The sequence below is a fragment of the Maniola hyperantus genome, chromosome 9 (assembly GCF_902806685.2).
Source record: "Maniola hyperantus chromosome 9, iAphHyp1.2, whole genome shotgun sequence".
In the NCBI taxonomy this organism is placed as follows: Eukaryota; Metazoa; Arthropoda; class Insecta; order Lepidoptera; family Nymphalidae; genus Maniola; species Maniola hyperantus.
Window position 1 is genome coordinate 8725450 of NC_048544.1, and position 5934 is coordinate 8731383.

The following is a 5934-nucleotide window of genomic DNA, read 5'->3' on the forward strand; positions in this document are numbered from 1 at the left end:
AGGTATGAACTTATTTTACGGCAGGTTAAAATGAAAAATAAGCATTGACTTATTACAATGAGGGTAAGCAGTGCGTTTATGCCTCTATGAGCTGCACGCCACTGGGGGTCAGTAGCTTTACACCTACGATCATCACAGTGAAAAAAATAATTGTAACTTCTCTAATTAACGTTAACGGTGGTCTCTCCGTTACTCGCTCTAAACAAACGTAATTTAGCTCTCATTTGAATACTAACTAATGGAACTTAATAATATTTTATAGATGCGTTCTAGAAACTAATATTTTAGTCTGTGGTTTGCCAGATTTCCTTAAAAATATCCAATTTTAGAGTTACATGAGTTAAAAGATTTGTATGTAAATATTTGAGACAGTGTGAAAAATCTGGCAAACAACAGATTCACATTTTCGTTTGGAACATACGCAAAACTCCTCTTTTAACTGTGCGTAAATTTGCGAAAATAATATGAAGACGTCTCACGACGTTTTCCGGCGGTTACACACTACATCCGATCCGAATCCATGAATATACGTTCCGAAGTAGTCATAGAACTATTTCTATGGTAGTTTACGCACTAGTCCGACTTCCCTCATCCGTGAGTCTCCAATTCTGAAGAAATATTCGGCTGAAGTAGCCGTAGTAGTACTGTTTGTACGAACACTTTCGCATTACCTCGGATTCAGAGTGCGTAAACAATATCCGAATTCGGTCACAGTTTTTTTGATATCCGTATTTTCACGGATTTTACGGAGAAAGATTTCATCAGATCACAAGATCCGATCCGATCCGATCCGATCTTTCTCCGTGCGTAACCGCTATAAATCGCACAGGTAACCGTTAACTTGAACAATTACAATTAGAACCTCAAAAAAAAAATTAAAATCATACATTTTTTTATTAAACTTATTGACAACGTAAAGCTACCTTGTAGTTACTTCCTGTAATCATTATCAGCAGTCCAATAGAAAGTGTAATTTACTTGAAATTGATCTTGATCTAAGTAAACATGTATAAAATTGATTTTATCTCCCGCATGAAGTTGCGTGAACATTTGGATAGCATACCACTATCTATGTTCTAAATATGAATTTATACCTAGCTATAATTTATGTTATGTATACGTACATTCAATCAATCAATCAGCCTATTTGCGTCCACTTGTGGACATAGGCCTTCCCAAGAGCACGCCACCACACACGATCCTCCGACTTCCTCATCCACCCACTACCCGCTATCTTCTTCTAACGTACATTAATACTTACATTAATTGATGGGAATCAAATATTTCATTTGTTTGTTCCAGGTAACTCAAGAGTGCGTGTGCATTAGTCCGGAAAAATACGGATTGAGAAATCTGAATTTGGATTCTATTAACTACTGAAGTAACTACCTACGGCTGGTTCAGGTTTTGGAAATTACAGCCGGTGTCACCCGGACTATAATAGGTAACGAATCGATAGACATGTCATTCATCTAAAATGGCTTAGTAGTTTAGGCGCTACGATGGAACATACATACATACATACAAAGATTGCTGAAATCATGACTCTTCCTCTGGCTTTACCGTAGTTGGGTAAAAATTCGTATCGTCACAGATAATATATTAACAAGTAATATATTATCTCTGGTATCGTGTACGTTTCATGGATCGTCATAATAATTTAACGAACGCTTGTCATGGTCAGGCGCAGATCTCGAGTGAAAGTCCGAGTCTCTGTATCCAGCAGAAATTGCCGTAGTCTTTACAGCCAGAACGTATTACGGGTTATAAATTGATATCGACAAAGAGCCTAAAAACATTATATTTCTCGCTATTATAAGTTATGACTATAGATAACTAGCTGATGTCCGCGTAGGTATAAATCCCGTGGGAACTTTGTGGGTACTTTTCTTTTTAAATAATATTTAAATGTATTTCAGCATAAATATTTAAAAATTTTGCTTGTTATTATTTTATATTGTTATTATCTTATTCTATTCAGTTATTCGTGTTACCTACTAGTTCTTGTAGGATGAACCAGCTCAATTATGTACGTTTTGTAAGAGGTGGTTGGCATAGTTTTTGTTGTGGTTTCATGCCTAGCATTAATTCATTTATGTTGTCGTACCACATACCACTTTTTCACTGGTCTCAGATCGTATCGCATATTGGGGTTGATTATGTAAAACTGTGTTGTTCCCTCTTTGTATCTATTTAGTTGTTTAGGGTTCCGTAACCGAAGGGTGCAAACAGCACCCTATTACTAAGCCTCCGCTGTCTGTTTGTCTGTCTGTCTGTCAGCGGGTTGTATCTCGTGAACCGCAATAAGTAGAGAGTTGAAATTTTCAGTGTGTATTTCTAATGCTGCTGTGATTTCAAAATGGCTGCCATGTAAATTAAGAAACCTTAAAAGTAGTAGTTTGTCTTGTACGGTGATAGGGAACCCTTTGTTTGAGTGTCCGATTCGCACTTGACCGGTTTTATTAGCATTTGTATTTGTTGGGAGCAGTAGGTAATTGCACGACGCAGAATTCTTAAGACATTTAATGTGCTTTGATATATGTATTAAAATCCATCATCGAGCTGTAATTTCTATACCTATTTGTAAAATTATTGACTATCGTCAAAGCGTTTATAATATCACAGAAACTTAAACTTTAAACAAATTGGTTCCTTGTTTCATGAAATACCAGTAGCAATGTTTTGATTATATCGGTGTTCACCTTTGGCTGGAAACTATTGCTTTAAATGGCAGCTATCTGATGCCTGGATTTCTATCTTATTTAAATTTAATTTTATAAGCCTTAATAGCTCTACGGTCAAGGAGCGGACAGAAATGGAAAATGTCAACGATTCAAACCCTACTGGTTGAATTAATGTCATAGGTACCTACTTCTTTCACAAGTTTACATCCTACTAATATTATAAATGCGAAAGTGTGTCTGTCTGTCTGCTAGCTTTTCACGGCCCAACAGTTTAGCCGATTTTGATGAAATTTGGTACAGAGTTAGCTTACATCCCGGGGCTACTTTTTATCTTGGAAAATCAAAGCGGGAATTTAAAAAACCTAAATCCACGCGGACGAAGCCGCGGGTATCATCTAGTCTTATATAAAAAAAAAATGTTTGTCTGGCTGTGTGTTCATTGTTCATGTGGATGATGCAATTATTGTAGAGACTTGAGGGAAGGTTTTTTAGTAGTTACATAGTACCATCTAGGTGCAGTAGGTAGGCGAGTCACAGCAACATAGCAATTACCTGATCACTGCCCATATTATAAATACGAAATTGTGTTTTTTTTGTTAGTTTATTGGTTTGTCCTTCAATTACGCTGCAACGGAGCAACAGATCGGTGTTGTTTTTTGCATGGATATATTAAGTGAAATAGGCATAAATGAAAATGATTTAAAAGTAGCAATAATGCCCATCTCTACCCAGATGTTCATCCTATAAAATCTCGCTACCCGCGGGATGCTGAATAGAGCTACTTTTGTTGTGAAGCAAACAACAAAAGAAGTTTTGCCCCGTGGGCAGTGAGTCTTTGCCACAAGTGTAGTTCAGTTAATGTAGCGAATACATAAATATTGTACTAAAGCACTGTGAAGAAAATTTTCAACAAATGATATTAATTTAAAAGAAACAGTAATGCCCATCTCTATCTACCGTCCGTCTACGTGCCGTCTACTCATGTGTTCATGTCACCTGACGTCTAGCGACATGAGTGAACCTGACTGACACACTTATCTTTCGATCGATCATTTCCGAGGAAGTGACCCCTGGTGGCATGCCGCTTTAGGAATACAACTGGCGACCTCTGACTTGCAGGTTTTATTGTTATTATCTAGGGCGTGGTTCATTACATGAGCTATTGATTTGTTCCGTGTTTTAATATTGGAGACGTGTAATGAAAAAAACACATAAGTAGAATAAAATAAAACAACACTGTCCTAAAATCACACTTCCTTTCCAATCTAATGATAAGAAAGAAAAGAAATAAAAAAGTAATAAGCATTTTATCTAAAAATTAACCGTTGTTGCTGAGAAAAGGTTTCGCTTTCTAGTGCAGAGAGAGGCAGGAATATTCAAACACACAGGTACGGTTCGGTGTCTACATACAACATACATTATGTAGGATTAAAAAGACCCCAACGCACTTGAGCTGCGCTGCACGGCGCGACGCGTGGCAAATTTTGCGTTGCGTTATTTTAAACAGAACAATTATAAACAATATATAGAACGCGACAGGAAGAGATGGCAACAGATAGGGAATGCCCCGCACGGCGCACGGCCCCCGCGCTAACCAGGTGCGGGCGAACGCGTGTGACGTGCGGGTGTTCGGGGTGTCCCCCCGACTTATACCCCGACTGTCATTTCAACCTGTCGCGGACTATACATAACAACGGTCGCCATCTTGAGTAATTTCCTAGCTCTAAACTTACGGTCTGTCACGATGTAACCACACTGTATCTCTGCTTCCACGTTTTTCCACTTCTCGACGGTGCAGTGTGCGATCCAAGACACAGATGGCGTTGGTATTACAAAATAATCAATAATAATAATATATTCAAACATATATAGTTTTGATTCAATGAATATGAGACCAATGTCTGAACATCTCTGATTTATTTTATAGCCCTCGTTCTGTTTTCGTTCGTTCGTTCGTTCTCATACTTTATAGCCTCCGGGGATAATGTAGCTAGGTACAGTCAACAATGAAAGAATTTTAGAATCGGATCATCAGTTCCGTAAAATACCCTCTACATCATAACACAGTAGACACACATGCTCTTTATAATATAAGTGTAGATAATGAAATAATAATAAATTGAAATATTATTAATAAATAATGTAATACATAGTTTAATACTTATATTTTTTTGAAAACAGGGGAATACAAATTGTAAGCATTTAGCATACCTACCTACCTACTTATCTTTATTTAAAGATGGTATTAATGGAAATTCGTCATTAGTAATTTCAGACTATGCTCACTTGAATTTGTGTCATGGTACTCTAACTAGTTAGTGAATAATAATTAGTTAATTGTTACGACAGGCTTGACATCAAAGTACAAGGTAGTTTCTGACACGTAAACTATACTTATTATTCATAATACTCAGGTAACTAATAACATGCAATTTCATCATGATCAACCCATAGCCGGCTCACAACGAGCATGGGCCTACTCTCAGTATGAGAAGGGTTTAGCCGTAGTGCACCACAGAGGCAGACCTCACACATCTTTGAGAACATTATGGAGAACTCTCAGGCATGCAGATTTCCTCAAGATGTTTTCCTTCTCCGTTAAAGCGAGTGATATTTAATTTCTTTAAACGCACATAACTCCGAAAAGTTAGAGATGCGTGCCCGGGATCGGAACCCCGACCTCCACCGTACGTCGTAACCACGAGGCCATCACGACACGCAATTTAGTAGCCTTAGTAAAACGATTTAAAGTCACCATTAGTTCTTTATATTGTAATTTCTTAAATCTAATTTTATTAGAATAATACTATGCCTACCTATTATTTTGTCAACTGAAAACACCGAATTTAGTAAATATATTACAAAAAGTGTACAAAATATTTAATTACAAGACAAGACCATATAAAATAATTCAAGTCATACCTACTAGTATAAAAACTTCCTAGGGTCGGACTTTACGTTTTCATAAGTGGACACAGTTATGCTAAAATGTGCCAATCCACATTGTATTGATTTCGAGAAAATTACACTTACAGCTGATTAATTTATAGGCACGTTCTATACATATGTGTGGGCTTACTCAACTATATAAAGTATAGTTTTTTTCATGTTCAACCCACGGTTGGTACATTTTAGCGTATACGGGTCCAAGTTATGTAACTAAAATTCTTATTTAAATAATTACCACAAGTGTCTTCCGTGCCCCATACATTCAATCAGGAAACACAAATCACATTATTATTATGTTCTA

General features: G+C 36.9%; 1 protein-coding gene and 1 long non-coding RNA gene across 2 annotated transcripts in view; both read left to right on the top strand.

The window, feature by feature from the left end:
* Window positions 1–1420, top strand: part of LOC138402780 (uncharacterized) — a 91289-nt gene extending 89869 nt beyond the window's left edge. The window contains exon 3 of the long non-coding RNA XR_011237114.1: window positions 1303–1420. This is a non-coding gene — a long non-coding RNA (uncharacterized lncRNA). The remainder of the gene's footprint in view (window positions 1–1302) is intronic.
* Window positions 1–5934, top strand: part of Flo2 (flotillin-2) — a 240649-nt gene that overhangs the window by 157922 nt on the left and 76793 nt on the right. The gene's annotated exons all lie outside the window — the stretch shown is intronic.